Genomic DNA, 21,731 nt, shown 5'->3' on the forward strand with positions numbered 1-21,731 from the left:
TTTTTGGGGTAACTATCATATGTGTCCACCCCATTCTTATTCTTTCATAAGTATAACCCAAACACTGCTAGAAAATGCTTGCCAGATGGATTGTACCCCAGGAATTGCTCACATCTAAGTGAGCAAATATCTCTYATTCCACTGAAGTATTCCAATTCCAACTGACCACTGGCTTTAGCCTACAGAGGGTGAAAACAAGGGCAGATAGCCTAAGAGAAATTGTCTGAGCACCCAAGGATCAGGTTAGGAAAACGAAAGCACTGGAAAAATTAAATCTGGCCAAGGGCATCAAGGGCAACAAGAAAAGTTTCTATAAAATAGCTTCTTTGGCATCCAGAGGGAACTTGGACAAACATCAGAAGCAGGACTACAAGAACCTCAAAGTTCAACAGGCCAAGTGCAAGGTGCTGCCYRTGGGTCAAGGCAATCCTGAACACAGTGAGAGCAGCTCTGTAGAGAAGGACTTGAGGGTTCTTARGATTAAAAGCTGGGCATGAGCCAACAGTGTGCACTCACAGCCTGCAATGCCATCAAAACAGCAGCAGAAAGAGGTGATTCTGTCCCTCTCTTCTGCCCTTGSGACACCCCACCAAGATTACTGTATCCAGTACAATACTTTACTATGAGGGTGATGAGACCCTGGAACAGATTGCCTTGAGGAGTTGTAGATGCCCCATCCTTGGAAGTATCCACAGAAGGAGGGTAYGAACTTAATGATCTTCAAGGTCCCTTCCAGCCCATGATTTCTATTATTTCTATAGGCAGATGGGTGATAAAAGGAATGCTATGAAAATKTKGGTCATCTCGAAAGAGAAATGAGAGACCTTGATACCTGGGACATGACGAAAGCTGAGGTAAGTCAATTACATTTTTGTCTCAGTCTTCAMCAGCAAGTTCTCCAGCCATCTCAACTGAGCTGCAGAAGGCAAAAACAGGGACTAGGAGAATGAAGAACTAACTACCTKCTGTAGGAGAGTATCTGTTTTGACACTATCTGAGGAACCTGAAGGTTCGTAAGTCCATGGGACCTGATGAGGATCCATAGATCTTGAAGAAACTGACAAAGGAAGTAGATAAGACACTATCTATCATACTTGAGAAGTTGTGGAAGTTCTAATAACTGAAAAGGTTTTTTTCCTTTGGAATRGGGATCAGGAAGATGAGGGATTCCAAAGTAGGCTGAGGAAGAACAACTGTCTTCATAATCAGTATTACAGTAATTGATAAAGAAGACAGCCTGACAAAGGATATCCATAGCCAGAATTTTAAGTATCAGGGGAGTACATGCAGATGTGCGTAATCATTCAGTAAGTTCTACTGTTAGCGGTTACTGGCAAGATTCTAATCATAACCTGCCACACTGGTGGGAAATGTGTGCCCTACAGCGAGCTAGATTTGAACAACCAAAACAACAACCAATTTTGATTGAGGAAACAAAAGATAAACACAGCTGGGAAAATACTTATCTCTAGACAGTATACCTTTTGAAATTAAACATATTTTGCACAAAGTAGAAGGGCCTGCAGACCACAGACAGTTTAGTTAATCTCAGATTCCCAGACTGGGGAACAGGGAGGGGTAAGAGGGAAGGACCAGGGAGACACAAAGGATTCAGAAACCATTCTCAAAAAAGCATCAGTCTTGCTTTTCCTGGAAGCAGATGCTGTCATCATGTCTCGCTGTTTCTTGTTGCTTCAGTAACTGGCCCAAAGCCAGGCATTTAGAGTGAATGACAAAAATCTAACAAGGTTCAGGAGCAGAACTATCTTTCTACTGATTTTGCATAATCAAGTCTAAGATGTTAATAATGAAACATTACMTCAAGCAGCACAAGACTGACCTACTTGAGGATTTGTTACCCCCTAGTACCAATGCTGTCACAGCTGCTGACAACCAGAATCCTTCAATGCAGGAAGAGGACAGCTGATAGCACATYCTAAGCAAGCACACAAAGGTTCACATTTGCTTCCAGAACGCCCCAAAATAACCTGCTGCTATGCAAGGGGACATGCAGTTCAAAAGTGTTCTGCCAAGGGATACGGGTATGCTTATCAATATATGGAATGGAAAAGGCACTGTGATAGGTCCCTGGACTGGCTAACTTGCTATATGAAATATATTTTAATATTAAGAGTTTCATTGTTCTGCCAGATTACCTACAGTTCTATTACAGGTCTTTTAAATTATCTTAAAACTTAATGGACTTAATGGAGTGCAACAAAGTGAGATATTATTATTTACAAGATCACAACAGCACTTTTGCACAAGACAGTTAAGGAAACACATTCATACACACACACACACACACACACACACACATACACAAATCAGAGCTGCTAGATTTTGTAGCTGACTACTTTTCCTTCAGGAAATGGGTCAAAAAAGGGTCTCCAAGGCATACATGAAGACTAACTGTGATGTTAATTTTTTTAAAGAAGTAATTTCCACCTCTGTGGACATAGCTGCAAAAACTCTAAGAGTTCTGAGTGCGAATTGTGCTTTTGCAACAAAAMAAACACACCTAGACTTAGAACACTGTCTGGGGTTCAAAACTCCTTTTTGTGATAGTGCAGTTAGTGGGTCAGTGGGCAGAAATGACCAGTATGYCTGCATTTGAACTCATCAGCAAAAAAACTAAAATGTAAATGCAGCTGATTGGAGAAGTTTCAGATCTCATCAAACTGCAAGGAATCATTTACAAATCAAGTTGCCTGTTTCCCTCAGCATAAACCTCAGCACATAAGCTCTGAGAGGTTATTCTATAATAAGAACAAAATACCATGTTGTCATTAAGCACAGTTAGATCTACAACACCCTCAAAAGGCCTATCTGTTGCAGGTTAAGAATAATGTTGTGACTTTTAATTGCCTTCAAACCCCATATTCTCCAGAGGAGCAGAACTATTTTACTTGCTTTTCCCTGAGAACTGTACAATGATGGAGGTTGTTAGGGACCTCTCCAGATCATGTGGTCCAACCAACCACCAACACCACCATATTAAGGCAAAYTTCAACATGAGATGCAACGAAGTCCACCTCTACTTTTGAGTTAAGGTCAATGTCAGTTTGTACAAAAGGAAGCAGATCAGTTGGCTTATCTGGAAATATTTCCAGGGGAGAAAGTTGAGATTTAATGCTTTTTGTTAACCGTGGAGATACATGCATCCATGCCTCCACTACAGCAAAATKGTCTAGTCAATGTAATTACTCTCTTATGTACTGGTTTTACAAGTCTTACTAAAGCAACTAAATAATCACATATTGATTCAATCATTCATGAATGCATGATATGAAATACTCCGGCACACACAAAAATAAAGGTATCAGGAAAATCTCTTTACAGACCAAGACAGCTTATACCAATATATTCTGCTTTACAGGAAAGTAGAGTCAGTATTCACAGACTTACAAATTATTAAAATCTATAAGCCAAGGTTGCTTTTCTGAATGGTAAATATGAGGGGAATTAAAATGTTGCCATATGCTGTTGCTAATCATTCTGCTTAAGACATAACTGAAGTTTACTTTTTTGTTACTCAATGCCATCACATTAGCTCAAATAACCAGAAACTACGGCAGAAATGAAAACAGAAAATATAACCAACACTGGTTTTCTATTCCCAACTTAATGCTATAAWTTAAGAATTTTAAGAAAGCTTTAAAACATTAACATTCATGGCGTCCTTAAACACTATACGCTTTTAATATGCACCTTTTTAAATGCAAAATAAACAAGTTTAGTGATCTCTTTTCTTAAGAGCTTGATTCTTGTCTTTGAAGTATACAATACAGCAATACCTGAACTTAACTAAAAACAAACAAGAAATAAACCATGCACAAAAGAAAATAGCCTGAGATCATTTGGTAGACCACTTATCTTGCGCTCACAGATCATTCTTAGGGTCAAAACTAACATATGTCAGAATAGCAACTGTCTGTACCCCATGCATTGTCACAATTCTTTACCAAACCGTTTTTCTGTGACAATTGTGCTCTCACCGACWAAAAGTAAGCAGCTGTGCTAAGCTACACACTGAGGTCTAGTTAACCCTGAGGAAGCTTTGTTGTTAGTGGCAATACAAAGAATCCAACTTGATTCAATATAGGAGTTTAAAAGAAAAAAAAAAAGGGCTTTTTTTTTTTTTTTTTTCAAGTTACAACAACTTTCACACAAGCTGCAGCCATTTCAAAGATTTCCACTGCTGCTACAGAATGACATCAACTTTTGAGAGAACTGAACATACCTAAGTCAACATCAGAAGGCACCACAAACAACTTGACATCAACTTCCAGGATAACAAGAGAGATGGCTAATCCAAGAAAAAATAGTTTAGATCTGGTGCTCTCACCATTTTCTCCCATGAGGCCCTCTTCACTCTTTCCTCCCACCATTCTTTAGCTTCCCACCAGCACACAGATCCTCAACACTGASCACTCCAAAAGGTCAAAGCTTTTTCACTCCTATTATTGTTAGCAACAGCAAATGTGGTCAGACCTCAGCCTTCTTTCACTGCAGATGATGGGAAAAATGAAGAATGTGGAAAATTTGGAAAACAATTGACTAACAATACATATAAGACAGAATGTAACAATTGAGTCTGTAGTAAGATTTATCACTAAAAACACAAAACTCAGGCATACATACACTAAACAACACCACTATTTCTAGAAAAGTTACTTAATGTAAAAAATAGTTACTTACTTAATCTAAATGAGGTAGGTGGTTAACATCTATTAGGCTATTATCATGATCCTTATTTCTTTTTGCCTACTGCCATTCATCAGATAAACACTTTTTCCTCCACTACTTTATCATACCCACATCTTTTATCAGATATTGAAATAATTTAAGATGGGACATACCTAATTTTACTTACGCAGTACTTCAGAAATACAGTACCAAGTCTTATAGAGACCATGGGTATGCATAAAATGCTGGTGGCAGCCAACACCCACACTTCTGTGTGCAAATATTACTTGTCTAAATATTGCATTAAGCAGATGCTGACTCACTAACAGATAATACATTAACTATGTAATATGAGGAAAAAAGAAGTGATCTAGATACTCAAGCAAGTATGACTACGCATTAGAGAAACAGCACAAGAAATAAAAACTTGTATACTCCAATCTCCAATAACAACATTTGAAACTTAAACAAATAAACCCCAGGGTATATCAGCCATCTGAATGAACCCAAGATTGTTACGGACTGTGCATTCCTGTCCTGAAAGGCAAATAATCTAAGATTCAAGTCCTCTTGGACAACATTTAAGTATAGGTTTCCAGCACTCCAGATGAACCTATTGTTTACACACCAATAAAGATGTTATATTTGTCTCCATTTAAAACCTAAGCAGTCACATATACTTCCAATATACCTCCTGGATCAGTATACTCTCAGTTATGACACAGCTTATGCACAAAGCAAACCCTAGAGCTGTTTCAAATTATCAAAATACAGATGGCCATGGCAGAATTCAGACTACAAATGTTACCAATTCTGTCAATGTTTGTGGCATCAAATACTTAAATTCTTCTTGGTCCAGAAGATTCTGAGCACAGTTTGAACTGTTGAAAAGCTGAGGCCTAATATTTGAAGCTATCAAATCATACATAAAGTACTAATTCTTAGAATCAATAAAAGCTAAGCTGTCTCAATATGTTATGAAATTGGTATTAGGAATTAGATGAATCTTTTACATTTCACATACTTCAGAAACATAATTTCATAGCATAATGAAGATTTCAAATTTTTATTCTTCCAAAACAAAAAGAAACTAACAGTAAACAGTTGCTATAATTGCACACTTAATTATAGATATCACACTACCAGCCAAGTCATTGTTAGGGTATGTAAATTCCTCAGCTCTCTTTCCTTTCAGGGCAGAGGTGAGCAGTGCTAGTCAAGAAACACTTAATATATTTTTAGACATCATTTCTCCCCCCACCATGTGTAGAGGCGTAACTTTCCAATTAACAATTACTTTTATGAACCTTTTACTAATTTCTGCATTTATTTTGTTCCTTACTGCTTTACAAAATTGAATAAGGAGCATCACTGGCCAGTTTGATTACAAATACAATTAGCAATCTGACAACATGTTTGCAAAATTGTTAAATATTCATAGCTGTGAAGGATATTAACTTCAGCTGCGTTCTTAACATGCAAAATGAAACAAAAATATTTGTGTGTTATTGCTTGTCTGAGTGGGTTTAAATAATAAAAGAACTATCAGGTACTTGTTACAGCTTCAACTGTCAATTATTGCAAACACCAACTTGGATGTCAGTGTTATCTGTAAACAGTAACAAAGACACTAGGAGGAATAATACACCCATATATTCAAAACAGAAATTATATAGTCAAGCATGAACAATGTAGAATCAGAGATAAGAACTTTTAAAAACACAATGATCTACCCTGAAGGCAAATGTCCAGTATTAAATTTCATTTGTAAGCTCAGGACAATTGAACAGGTGTCTTCCTGGAAGCTGATGCTTCCTGTTTGTATTGATATTAATTTTTGTAACTAACTACAACAGCTACTTGATTGTGACTAAACATAAAAAACACCAAACCAACAAGTATTTTTACCCTACTACACGTCACACAGGCATGCACCATCTGTCACTGAGGTATGATCTGTAACTCCGTGACATTATCACATTACTCTCGGAAAGACTAATGCTACTGCTTAATCTCATGGTTTGAGCCAATTTCTAAACACTAAGCCTTGGCCTGCTGTCAGATTTTTTTACCTGTCCGACAATCAGTGATGGACCACAAGTGTCACTTTTTACCATATAATTTAAAGCTACCCAATCCCTTTGTTGCAGCTAATTTATATTCTGTAAATGCTGTTAGAGGTGATTTGTTTCATGGATGAAAAGCTATAGAACCCCCCTGGATTTTTGCTATGTAACAGGATAACAATCTTCCTCTAATACACAAAACAATCCAGGACCATAAGCGATCTGAACTAAAAGGTAAACAGCTCATTAAAGTAATAAAAAATACTAATTTGAAATTGCAGAACTGCAAGGTAATYAATCCCCAGCTCACATGAAAATTTAAGGAAATTAATATGCCGAATTAAACTTATTGAAAAATAGTTCTAGCTTTTCCTGTCTAAAAAGAAACTGTTCTGCTGACTGAAGTAACCAATGCAGACATAGCTTCTGAATCTGAAAAAAACCCCAAAAAACCGCAATTATTTAAATTATGTGTGGATGGCAGTGTCTGGAAAAGAACAGGGTATGAGTTTGTTGTATTTCCTCCAATAATGAGGTTGCAGTGAGGGTTGTTTTGCCTTAATTCTTACCATTTTTTCATTAAACTTGATCTAAACCAACACAGCATAAGACACAAAAATGGCTATTAGTGTGTAGTCTGCAGATCAGTATGTTTCGCCTCATTCCCAATAGCTCATTCTTTGCAGGGTTGTCTTGTAAAAACACACTGCCTGGAAGAATATGCCCTTCACATAGTGATAGAAGTGCTACCAAACTGCATGTCCTAAAATGCACTTTGAAAGTTTTATCCATGCATCTTTCAAAATCTTTTTTACTGTAGTTGTCATTACAATTCACAATGTCTTCAGTAAYAACGCAATTGCATTACTAGATCTGATAGCCAAACAATGGAGGTTCTTAGGCATTTCTGGTTTCTAGATACTGTTCCATTCTCACTTCTGAGTAACGACAAAAACAATCAGATATGAACTTTAAAAACAACCTGGCACCTGTTTAATCTAAAATTAATTTTCTTCTGGATTTTCCGTATCTTCTCTAACAAGCTAGTACAAGGTCTGGGCAAATAAATTAAGTCTGTATTTAAAGCTTTCATAGCAGTAAAGCAAGTCACTTGTTTATCTGCTGATTACTGGATTCTAATTTACAGGGAAAAAGCTGCGCTGAAAGATGACACCTTTATGCAATTTTCTGTCTAGCAATAGGACACTGTAACTAAAAAAGAGAACAAAATCAACCCTTTCCAACAGGTCGATTTTTACCATGCCAGTCATCTTTGTTAACACATGAAAAAGCACTAGAGTACTTTCTAGTATGGAAAAAATCTCACTAGTAAAGAGCAACAGTGAGATTAACGGACTCACTTCTAGATACCAGCTTTCCTTTTAATATCATTAAGGGATCAGAACTTAAACAGATTTAAAATTGATAAAATCATTCAACAGTTTTAACGCATGTGCTCTATGACAATCACATAGTCCAGTTTTCCCATAAAATTATAAAAATCTGAAAAACAATGCATGTGAAGTTAATATTGTCTGGTATTCACAACAATAAGTGGCTGAGCTGAGAATAAATGATTACAGCATGACACATAAAAACAGAAACCAGAATGAGCATTAGCAGTTAGACAGCAGTAGTGTTATTAGCACCTCATTTAAAAAGAAAGAAACATTTTCAACAGCTTTGATTAGCCTGGCAGGCCAGCATCTAAATCTGAAATAGCAAATACTGAGAGACAGAGCTTAACTAATTTACCCAACACCAACTCACTGGTTTAAGACTAATGAGCCTTAAACTTAAATCTTGCTAGATGTAAAAATGCCTGTAAAAATCGCACTCCACCGAAATCAAATCGTTCTATCATTTACTGTTTGCTTTAAATGCACGCAAAGAAAACTACAGCTGATACGCTTGAAAATGAGGGAAACTTCAAAGTGGAACCTTGACCCTTAGTCAAAATTTGACTCTTTCAGAGGTATTGGAATAAAAATGAAAACAAGGAAAAGAAAAATATCAAAATATAAAAAAGGGACAAGAAAAGCTTGTTTGGGTTGCTAAAATCTCCTATCAGTCCAAGACTTCTCAGAGACCTAGTACTGCTCCACAGGTGATCCCTCCAATGACAAGGTCATCAATAATGGTGAGATCCTCTAAGAGTGTCACCTCTCTTGCTTCCCCATCTTTCCATTGTGATATCTTCTGCTGTTGGTCAGCCCATCCCTTGCCACTCTTCTGTACTTTCTTCTGTTTCAACATGTTTTTTTCATATCCCAAGTTGATTCCCCAGCCTTTGTAACACTAGTGTCCCTGACATGCTTCCACCTCACAGGAATGCTCCAGAAGACAAACACATCTGGGGATTGTCTACTTAAACTCAGTACATACAAAATCTGAACATATTCTCAACCACCAGCAACAATGCTTTTACCACATGCTTTGATTACTTCTGTGGAAATCACCRGTATCCTGTTCATTACTGTGACCCACAACTCTTACTTGTTTCTTTCCTGTAGTCACACTTGTCCTCAGCCCCAAACACCCAAAACAAAACCTTAACCCCACAAACTTGTTTTTATTACAAAACAGTTTCTAGGACACCACTTGACTGTACTGCTGGATTAAGTACTCCTATTTTGACCCTTTTCCTTTGAAGAGATAAGCAGCTTATTTTCACTTATTTTTTCAAATTATTTTCACAATCAAAATCAAATGGGAGACTTCTCTGTCAATGAAGTTAAGTTCTATCACCTTGATCAATTCTTCAGAACCTTTGACAGCATCCCAACATAGATATACAAAGTGAATTCACTGTATATTTCTTCATATTTTCCTTGTCTCTTGCCTTCACAACAACAAAATAAAATCCTGACAGTTACCAGGCTGCTGTTGTGCAAATACTACTGCTCATCAAGCTAAGGTATTTACTGCCACCATCCCCCACATCACGTGCTTCTCTACTGAACTAAGTCACCCTAACCTGTTCGAAAGGACAATCAACCTGTTGTCTATCCTACACTTGTGTTGAATCATGAGAGGCAATTCCAGTTTGTTTACTGAAACTCCTTTGGATTACATGAAGGATAATCATAATGCTTTGAAAAACACTTGAGTTTACCCATCCTGCATAAAAATGAAGTACATATGTTACACAAATACATGCATAAAAACCAAATAGAACAGTTATGCTGGTACAAACCTTTAGGCTAAGAAGAAAACTTGAAGTAGACATATTGACCTGGTCTGTTTCTTTACTAAGCAAAAATACAAATAGAGTTTAATAAAAACCCCATAAAATTCAACAGAAGAAATACTTTGAGTCCTGAATTTTTTTATTCAGGGAGAAGAACAAGCTCACTACTCTACCTTGAGAGGCAGCAGTCAAGTAATTTCCCTGATATTTGAAAGAAGGTGGGTTTTTTTCCCTTGTGCTTCAATCAGCTCAGCTACAGCTATATGGTGTAAGTATAGAAATTGTCTTCATGCTTTCATAGAATCATAGAATGGTTTATGTGGGAACAGACCTTAAATACCATTAGTTCCAACCCTCCTGCCACAGGCAGGAACGTTTTCCACTAGATCAGGTAGTCCAAGCCTGATCTAGTCTGGGATGGGACATTCCCAGCTCCTCAGGGCAACTTGTTTCAGTGCCTCACAATCCTCACAGTAAAGAATTTCTTTCTAATATCCAATGTAAACCCACTCTTTTTCAGCTTAAAGGTATTCTTCCTTGTTTTGTCACTGCATGACCTTGTCAAAAATCCCTCTACCAGTTCTCTTGTATCCTCCCTCCAGGTACTGAAAGATGCTACAAGGACTCTCTGGAGCCTCTTCTTCAGGCTGAACAAYGCCAACTCTCTCAACCTGTCTTCACAGAAGAGGTACTTTAGCCCTCCAGTCATTTTCATTGCCCTCCTGTGGAAATACTACAACAGGTTCAAACTTTCAGAAAGTTTTACCTCTGGATGGGGCGAAGGTATTTCAGCTCCAAAATAAATTACAACATCTGTAATTGTGAACAGAGATTTAGAATAACTTTGGAGTACTTTTTACTTGAAGTTGCACAAAAGGTGCATTTTAGCACAAAAGGTAAGGAAGGTTTGAAGCAGCAACCATATAAACATTCTGACTGAGCACGGACATTCTCTTTATTCAATTTTACATGGCTTGGTATTAGCACATAAGACCAGAGAGGCTTCTTCATCTAGCTAAGAGTCAAATCAAGCAGTTTTGTACACCCAAACACCAGCAGTTAAATGCAAAAGATAAGCAGTGCTCCTTTCAAGGGGGAGAGAAAGCGAGCACAAAAATAAAACATTTTACATGATATTCTGGGGGGAAAATACTAATCCTCTACCATAAAACCAGATTGAACCCAATTAATTACAGGATTACAATAAAATAATTTTCTGACTGATCAAAAACTTTAAAATGTTAGCCATCAGCCTGTTGAATAAGCCTAGCAAGGAATCATCGGAATTAAGCTCTTTTCAACTTTCTCAATTACAAAACTCTCATATTTCGCCAAGCAAATGAAACAGATCTGTTAAATTTATAAAACGGCTGGTATATTATCTCATTCTCATTCATTTTAGTGGTCCTAACATTAGCATCCTATAGATCTTAGGTAGACTCCCTTCATCCCCTACCTTCTGAAGTCTTCAGCTTCTAACCCTCACTGCATTGCTATAGCTTCTTTTTCCTTCATTTAATTAACAGATGCACACTTCTGACTACTATATTAGCCCATTTTAGATTTAATGTTTTCTAAGCATTTAGTAAAACATCCTTTAACTGATTTCCCTTTAAAACTAAGCAGAAAAGGAATTTCTATACAGATGATTTCACTGAATGGCTTCCAAGTCATCTTTATAAAAAGGAACAAATAAATGCTGCTGATTAAACTTCATATTTATTATGTACAATCAAAGTCAATTCAGGCATTTTTACTTCATCAAAAACACGGAGGTTTTAAATACACTACTGGTTACTTGGCTTCTTTCAATAATAGGTGTGACTCCAAATCCTTTTATAATGACTTCTAAAAATACCGCATCCATCATCTTTTTAATGGACGTTTTAGTATTAGTAGTACAAGACCACCTGCACATAAAAATTAAGTTTCCTGTACTTAAGGAGTTAGTCATCCTGTGTGTGACTGCAATTTTATAGTCCATAGCAAGCTATTTCTGCTGTGGTTTACCACAGAGGAAACCAATTGATAAGTGTTATTTTTTTCCAGTTCTCATCAAAATAGCATTGCCCTTTTCCTTCACTTTGCCCTTCCTAAATTGCAAGCAGCTATTTTCACCATCTAACACATCACTCTTCCTACCGAGCGTCAGAAATACTGTGCAGATCAACCACAAGCTTTTTCTTTTTCCCTTCAAGGTGGATACTCAACACTTTTTTCTTTATAAACATTCTTATTCATCAATTCTTGATGAGCAGTATTTCCGACATCTTGCATTTGTATTAGAAGACAATTGAGTATTTTTCCTTCTGTACATGTTTCAGTAGATATTCCACTTGCCTCCTCTCTGTATCTGGCTATTTAAATACATCAACCTGTACAGCTATTTAAATACATTAGAAGAATTCTCTGCATACTTCCCTTCTGACACAATCACACATTCATAACATTGTATAAGAAGTTTTTTATTTGCAAGTTATTAAATTGACAAGTAAAATTCAAGAACTGCTTGCATAATCCAAGCACAATCCCAACATCTAGCCTTTGCATAGAATTAAATAAAGTTGCCTCTATGGAGACAGGATGTTTTCCTCACAATACCCAATTATGGCCATGTGACAGCCAGCAAATTTTCACACAAGTCTATCCCATGATAACCTAATCTGGTTTAGACTCTCTCACACACATTTTAAGGGACAAACTAACTACAATTTCTCGTGAGTCCTTAAATGAAGAAAACAATTCAACAAAATAGTCTAGAAAACATAAATGCTGAAGTGCCCATGGGCCTGGGAATCATTTCAGGTATTGAGACAGCTTGTCCATACCTCTCAAACTCTACAGTGAACATCAAGCTGACAGAACGAGTTCCCCAAGTGCACTGCCACGATAAAATACATCTCATGGTGACTGGTTTAACCTTTACAGCTGAAATACCTGAGATATGTTTGAGCAGGCACTTCACGCCAGAACTAGTCAAATATAACTAGGAAGGGGGAGATTTGGGGCAGTGCTTAGTGCTACAAGGAGAAAAGAATCAGCATGTCATCAGGGCTCCCAGATTAAATATGCAAACCAGAGCTTATGTAAGAATCTTGGAACATGTCCAAAATAAAGAAGCCACAAGAAAACTGAAGTGATGGGATACAGGGGATCCTTTTTAGTCAATATAGTTTTCTTTATTCAGGTGGAATATAGCAACACAATGAAATAGGAATTTTCTTATGTGGTTCTTAATTAYGCAGCTTCAAAATTGCATCCTTAAATAAAGCATTGTCAAAAGATCAAATACACTACAAATATAAACAAAAGAAGTGGCAAAACTCTGTAAGTGGGAAGATTTCAAAGTCTTATAAAATTCACCTATCAGGCAGTGTATGGATTACAAAAATTTAAAAAAAAAAAAAACCCTGACAACTTTCATGTTTCTTTCATGTCTTTTGGCTATACACAAGTAAGAACTCATTTATGGTCGTTGATACACCTTCTACACGTTGATGAACCTTCACGTTGGACCTAAGCATTGTGCTCACCGTGAATTTAGCAGTTTGAAAAATTACAGCAACTTTTCCAGAAACTTATTCGTTACAAAACTTTTGAGAAGCTGGAGAACACACACTCAATTTGATTTAAAAAGCATCTAGCCAAGATGATCACAAAATGTTACTGTAAAGCCTACAGTAAATATTTCAACACAAAATGCCTTACAATTCAACTATTTAAGATACTCATGCAGCCACAAGTTTATTTGCTTCCCAATCCTGTTCTTTTCTAGAGGGTAGAGATTTTTCTTCCCCAATAAAGGGTCATTAATCAAAGCTGCTAATGAATCAACAGTTTTGAGTGGAAGAAGGACTAGATTTAACAGCAAACTACTACAAAGCAAAAAAGCAACAAATCCCAGATTAAGAATGCCATTTGAATTACTCCAACAAAATTGAAGTGTTTCCAAGCAAAAACAAGGAGATGCACAATAAAACTAGGATTATAAAACGATGTTCTAATTTAACATAAAATTATTAGCAGCATTCAAATTATGTATTTGCCTATTATCTTACACATATTCAATGTTACTGAGTAATATTAGTAGCATAAAAAAAAGAACCTCTTCTAAATCCAAGTTGTGAACTGCTGCCTAAACTCTCCAGGTGAGAACATTGTCATTGGCTTGGCAGTAAATGGGACAGTAACTGTTCAGAAGTCTCAGCCGACCCAAATTATAAAATGGTTTTTCTTTTGTGACAATTTTATCACTCTTTAGTTAGAGAACTATGAAACCTCAAAAGTTTAACAGAGAAAAATGGCACTTCCTAAAATTCTGCAAACAAGGATCTACAGAAACAATAGTTATGAAAACTTTACAGAGTATCAAATATTTTTAATACATATATATGTATTTAGGATTTTTCTGTCAAAAAAGAACGTGCTCCTCAAAATCTAACCTTTTTTATTAAAATCCACTCTTTCCCCACAACTCATCTTCAAACAAAGGTTCCTACACTTGGTATTGTCTTTTCACAATTTTTCTGATTTTAGGCATCATGACTTCTTTATTTCCAAGCACATAATTTCTGCAATTATTAAGCATTTAAAGCATTATTTTTGCCATTAAAATACTTCCCCTCTCAGTCTAACATTTTCTGTGGCTAGTTACACATATTTGTGGGCACACTAACTACATTCTTGAATCAGAACAAGAGATGGTGAGAGCAGAATTTTTAAAAATCCATTTGCTCAATGGTCCTTATAATAAATTGTATTACCCTGCTCCTGTACATACTCTGATCTACCAAAGATTTTTTGTGGCACTTCAATTATGGACAAAAAATTTTGAAAGAAGGTCTCATCATTCTAGTTATTTTTTCCCTGTTCCCCTATGACTCTTTCTGAGCATCAATTTGCAACTGCTATTAAATTATGGGATGAAAAATAAATTTTAAAATAAATCCCTTCAGTCTTAGCCTGCTCTAAACACACCACTAACAATATGACAAATATACAAATACACTACAGTACTTGTATGCAACCAAAATTAAAAAAAACTGACTCCCCAAAATGAAAACMAAACCAACCCAAATCACTTTAACYTTTCTCTAAAYAGAACAACAGCATCTAAGTTAGCTTATCCAGGGCAGAAGTATTTGTTTAAAACTTCCTTTATTTTTTGCACAGAGCTATCTGAATACATTACCCTAAAATGGGTTACTAATTCAAAATAAGCAAATAATGCAGAAAAATAGAGCAGAAGCAATAGAAGTCTATAGAAGCAATAGAAGATAGGTTGCCTTTACACAAATGCTCACACAGAGCTGTACCAACTTTAAAATGTAAACAGAACATGCTCTGTGAGCCAAGTGCAAAGACTTTGCCATTACAGTGAATAASCCCCACCACCCTTTGACACAAAGCAACCAAAATTCACATTTCTTATGCATGGTCCCTACAAACTACCATGATACAAATTCAACAGTTAAAGGTTTACATGTGTGGGTGGGAGAAGATATTAATAGCACACTTAAGAGCATAACTGAAACAAAAAGTGTGCCCAAAACATTTATTTCCCCTTATCTCCTTTAACACATGGAACCGTCACCTACCCAAATGACTCCACCACTGCCAATTTACACCATAGGAGCCTGAATCAGTTTCTCAACTGGGACCACAGATTCACCAGGACGTCGAACAGTTTATTAAATCATCCACATGGATCTGTGAAAGAGAATTAAGAATTGTTTTCAAATGAAGGGTATAAGCAGCCTTGCACAAAACTATGACAGTTTTAAATCCACACATTTAGTATCTTCTACACCAGAATCAAACATAGAAGCAATCATATGTAGTTTACCACAACCACCATTCTACCAACATTCATTTTTGTTCTTTGTCAAATCTGAACATAACGCAAACAGAAAAAGCAGCGTGTCAAAACATAGAAAAGGTAGAACTGATTGTCATCTCATCATTCTATGGCAGCCAAAATTAAAACATACACATTGCTAGCATGATAGATTTCAGAACAGCTCCCAGTTATTTGTATGAATGGAGTGCARTTATCAGATTAACGAAATGTAGCCAGAACCAACAAGAAGTTATGTGCAGGACCTCAACTGAACGACTTTGTCTTAAAGCACTACTGTTCTAGTGAATCTCAAGCAGGTTCTCTGAAAAGAGAATCTATACCACCCACACAGACACAAATACTCCCACAGCTCTCATGGGGAAATAAAACTCACTGCAACAGAAGAGTCTTTAAAAAAAGCTTCAATTACTTTAACTGGATCTGCCAGCTGCCTTTCATTTAGCTTAACATAAGGTTTTATTGACAGTCTGCAGCCACAGCTATTGGCAAGTGTGGAGACTTGCTTACAAGTAGTTGGATCCATTTCTCAGGAGGTTTTGTGGAGTATTACCATACACTGTATTTTGAGGTTACAAAGTCTTAATATGTGGTCCTGTCTAGTAGGCCAGAGTAATACAGTAAATCTAAGATGTATGTGGGACTCACTGATGGCCACAGTGACATTTGTTGAAGTCAGTTCAAATAAAGTGCCAAAATACAGAAGAATGATTTCTCATATGTTTTTAAAACACCTAATACATCTGACACAAAAGTAAAAAAGGTCTAATAAATCTAGGTTCCTGTGTTGATAAATGGAATCTTTTCCTGAAAGAAATGTTTCTTCGGGAGATCAGATCCTGATAAACAATATATAGTCACAAAATCAAGTTTCAGGATTCCTGGAGTTTCATTATTCCTAAAGCTTCTAAGACAAACAGAAGCAACAGAATTGTCAATAAATGTTTCTGCCACTGCCAGAACACTGAGATGTAACAAATCCTAAACTGTCCACAGTAATAGAGCTGTTTAACAGATCTCAGCTACCTTTTCCAAAGGTATCAGCATCCCATGGTGCCATGGCTACTACAACTAGAAACTCTGAAGGATGCCATGGTTGATGACTACACTGCTAGTTTCCTGGCTTTCTCAGGAATACTAAAAAATTAGATTGCTGTTCCTTATAATGGTGGCTCTGGAACCTTCCTTCTAAAATTTTGCTACTGCTTTCCCCCCTACAGCCAATATGTTAGTATTTTCAGCCATGCAAGAATAAGTATTATATTAAATCAAGTTTGTATCTAGCTAGCAACTCCCTTCATACACACCCCTGTTTAGGAACTGACGGGCTATGATCTAAAGCCTGGAACAGCTTTCTAAGCTCCTAAGGAGTGCTGACTAACTTCCATCTCTCTTGTCTTGCTATCTTTCACAGGAGATTCAGTTCAATTTGAGATGTAAATGAAATCTTGATAGATAAAGAGTGGACTGTTGAACACGCTGTCTCTTCCAGATTATCTGTTCAAGCTTGTGACTACCTGGCATCCACCATATAAGTGCTATCTAGTAGTAAACCAGACACCAAAAGTCGAGGGTTGAGGAAGAGTATGAAAATAAGAATTTTATATATCATTAGAAGACCTTTGACATTTCTTCTCCTAATGCCAGTTTTCCCCACACCAGGGTAACTTGGAAAGTAAATAAACTAAGGCCAAACAGTCTATTTCTGCTCTTTCATTATCACAGAACACACTGCCTAATTAATACCAAAAAGCCATTCCAATTCAAACCCCTGATGGGCAGGTCACTATATGAAAAAGGACCCATATTACATTTGAGTTATCAACTCATTTCAGAATAGTTATGGATAAACAGGACTTTTCAGAACTAGCCAGATTTGTGTCACTGAATATCTAAAATCATCCCTTCCAGACAGTATCTTGGAGCTTTTGTGGCTGCAAGGATAATTAGGAGAAGAATCAACTTGGATTTCACTGCACTACCATACTTGTGAAAATCATGCTACATTAAAAAAAAAAAGTACTTAAAAACCAGAACAATTATGTTCCATTTTACTGTTTCGAGTCCCCTGTTACTCTCACTCCATTTTTTCAATATATGACATGAATGGTCAGGGTCTGCTTGTCTACATTAAATTTTGCTCAAGTACTGTGAAAAATCAGGTGTGGTTAATACTTCTATGAAGTACTTAAGAGTTTGCAAGAATATATTCTACACTCTATGCTAAAATGAACTGGCAATATTACATTAAAAACCAGGGATATCTATCACTTTGGCGAGGCTTATTGAAGAAAGATGCCAGATGGAACATCACAATGGATGCCACTTTCATTTCCACCCAGAGTCAAGAGGCATCATCATACCACTGTCTCAGGAGCAACTACTGATAGCACTGAGCAATGGAAAAGATCACTTCAAGCAGCAATTTCGAAATATATTAGTCAAGTTTTAACAAAGTAAAAAAGTTTTTGARACATTTATTAAGTCAATTCTATTGCATCAGTGGATCTATGTATAAAATCTAACATCATGCTTTCAAATGAACAGGGAAAAAATAATTTAGTATCCCAGGATTCCTCCTCTCTATGTTCTTCATCTATTATAATAAATTAAACATGCTATTTAAATTTTTTGAAGCTTAGTTTAGCTGAATCCAAAGTCCCAAGTAAGAGAAAAATAGGAACTTACAAATTCATGAGCATAATTACTGGCAGTGCACATACAAAATTGATATTTTATCGACTATATTAATGCAGTAGAGTAAGACCTGAGTAAAAAAACTAAAAGCTTTTCTCAATTACTTTCTGAAAGTAAGTAAATACTTCATACATTCTTTTCAATTAAGTTGGATGAACAAAGGATGCATTTAATTACAGGTAACATACAAMAATTAATTAGCCTACATCTCACAAAGTTGTTTTGATACATATTAATTCTGCTTTAAAAAAAAAAAAAACCACTAATAAGTGCCTAAACTACTATCCTTTGAAATGTTAAAAGATAATCTGGTTATTGGCAGCTAGGTGATTGGCAGGAGAAGGCATCAATTTGCAGACACTTTGTGAGCTCAATCAGCAGCTGACTGATTTTAACCCAAACACTTAAATTCTACCCTGGATCCTAAGTTCTTCTCTAGATCAATGACTCAAGGGGAAGGGTGGAAAGGAACCCACTCCCACAGTATATGTTCATCTCACTAAACTCAGTTTCACTACTAGCTATTATTCCAGCACGCCAGACTCACAGTTCATATTCAAGTGTCATGACTTATACCAAGAAATGCATAACCTTAGAGAGAGAATGAGTCGTTTTTATAGATTTTAACATACCCTCCCCCCCTCTTACTTCAAGACACAGAAGTAGAAACATATGCACATACACCTAAGAAGCAGTGTTCAATTTGTATTCTAATCACACAGCAGAACAAATGTAAAAACACAGTTATCTTTCACAGACCTTTTCTGCCCAGCATTTTAAGACATAACAGATGCATTGAAACTACACTCCAGTCCCCCAAAATCTCTCTGACTCTTCCCCAAAATCCAAAAACTGCAGCATTAAAAAAAAGAAAGAAAAATCTTTGTATTTTCAGTGGAAAGATGCAGGAGAAAGACAACTTTAAAAAACAGAAAAAGTGAATGCAGTTTATATTTCAGTCATAGATTCACTTGGAGGTGGAGGGATTAATGCAAACCTGAAAATGTACCMAAAAAAGAAACATTTGCACTCAGGTTCAGAGTCAATTCCAATTTACCACACTCTAGATTCTTATTACAGATAAGACTCTCACAAATTAAACAACATATGAAGGAAACATGAAAAAATGTGCAACTTTTTCTGCACTCATTTGCAAGATCAACAGAAACTTCAGTGTTTTCATCCCTAACTAGACTGCGAATGCTTTTAAGAAAAATCCTACTATATTTTCAATCTGGAAATGAAGGAAAGAAAAGAAACCACCAATCTTAGCATCACATTTTCAAAATTTCAGTCCCAGAGAAATTAGTATGATTATATCAGTTCCTCTCAAATATGCAGAAGATCATCATTTAGAAACCACCTTCAGGAAGAATTCAGTATCTCCAAATCCTGTGTAACTTAATCCTTTTAGTACACAATTTGAAAGAAAAAGCCTAATACGTAAGTTATCTTCTCAAACATAGTATTCAAGATAATTTGGGACTTACTATATTCTGAGCTTTTTTTCATCTTTGAACCCCAGGAAAACAAATTACCTTACAGCAATCACTATTTTGCCTGACATGCAACATCAAATACTTATCAATTAAGCAGAAGATAAGCAGTTATTTTGCAGGTTAAAGAGCAGGACATACAAATAAGACAACTGCTGCCATAAGAAATAGCTTAACTGCTTAAGCATGGGTTGAGAGCTCTCCATTTGACACCTTAGTATTCCAGTAAGCAGCCAATGCTCAGCTAAGCTCTCTCACGGAAGTAATTGCTACTTACACTGGCTTGCCAGGAGAAGGAATAAGTCCACACAATTCAATTTAAAGCTTTCTTATGTGACAACTCTAAGAAGAGCATTGCAGGAGCAATTTAAACTCAGATAACAATAAATACATTTTAAACTCACCTAGTGCTTTAAAAAGATCACTGTACTGTAGTCTCTCCAGAGAAGTAGAGATAAGCACAATATCAGAGAGTCTTAAAAAGTGGGTAACAGCTCAAGTACCAGCTGTTTCTGTTTACCTCATGCCTTTGAGTGCCACCTCCTCCCCAATATAGGAGCTTGGCCCTTCTGGAAAGAGGAGGGAAAGATCAGAAGTCACCTACACTTTGTGAGTGCAGTACAGTTAAGCAAGGCCACTTTACATGGCTTCTTACTACAGCCCCACAGCACTTCCACACCCAGCTGGMAATCTTCCCAGAAGATTTGAAAATTATAAAGCTAAATGGCTTCTATTCTTCTATCCTCTGCCCCTAAATTATTTTGTATTTTTAATACCTCCATGAATGAGGGTAATTCTACATTGTCCATCTAAAATAAAAAAGTAAACTACTGTAAAAGCAATAGTGTAAATTGCACAATGTGACAGACATTTCTGAGTCCATCCTGTTGTCATAATACATTAACTTGTTTGCCAATCATACCAACTGCCCATCACCGGTCAATTCTCTACCCTCTCTAGCCTTGAGGTCAAATCAGAAGGCATAGCATGCCACATTTCAAACACTGCTGACCTACACTTTTCAATCAAGAGATCCCTTTAGATAATGAAAAACAAGAGCCACCAGAAATCCCAAGGAACAAAAGAGGCTAGGTATATCAGACTCAAAGCAAGTGCTCTGAAATGCAACTTTCAGGAGAAAAGGACTCATTGTTTCTTCTTCTTTTCCAACTTGAATTCTTACCATGGTTAGTTATTTCCCACTCCTGAAGCAATTAAGAAACATTTTACAGAGAAACATTACATACCCAGCCTACTGATTCAAGTCTAAAAGTCAATCTGCCTATGGCAAGAAAAACTAGGAGAGATGGGAGGTGGTAGACTTTAAATCTGCCAAATAGGATATGTAACTAGGAAGTATCCCTAGTTTTTAACTGCACTTTTGACTTTTATGTACATATTATCAAGGATCGAATCACTGATAATGAATACTGACATTCGCATTTACTRTAAGTGGAAGACTATTCGAAACCAGCAGCTGGAACTCAAAAGGCAAGTCAATCTCCATTGTGCAAAATTCAAACTAGAGCCYGCTGAAGCAAGAATAATCCCTTTTTTTCCCTCACATCTGCCTTTTATTACAGATAGAGTTTGCATAACCGTAAGTCCAATCAGTAACTGATCCAAAAAGCCTAATCCTGCAAGACATTGGGACAATTTTTTAAAATTTAGATCAGTATGCTCAACAGTTCACTGATCTTCAATACAATGTCTCCACCTTCAATACCTTGTCTTCT

At 36.5% G+C, this 21,731-nt stretch overlaps 1 protein-coding gene across 2 annotated transcripts in view; it reads right to left on the reverse strand.

Annotated features, from left to right (window-relative positions):
- The window catches only part of ERBIN (erbb2 interacting protein), a 111,048-nt gene that overhangs the window by 76,121 nt on the left and 13,196 nt on the right, over positions 1-21,731 (reverse strand). Inside the window, exon 3 of one of the 2 annotated variants that reach the window (XM_057389618.1) lies at positions 15,543-15,654. The exons of the other annotated variant lie outside the window; for it this stretch is intronic. The gene's annotated coding sequence lies outside the window, so the exon portion shown is untranslated. The remainder of the gene's footprint in view (positions 1-15,542; positions 15,655-21,731) is intronic. 2 annotated transcript variants of the gene reach the window in all.

This window comes from Malurus melanocephalus, unplaced genomic scaffold, assembly GCF_030028575.1.
Source record: "Malurus melanocephalus ecotype Western Australia unplaced genomic scaffold, MMel_1.1 scaffold_18, whole genome shotgun sequence".
Taxonomy (NCBI): Eukaryota; Metazoa; Chordata; class Aves; order Passeriformes; family Maluridae; genus Malurus; species Malurus melanocephalus.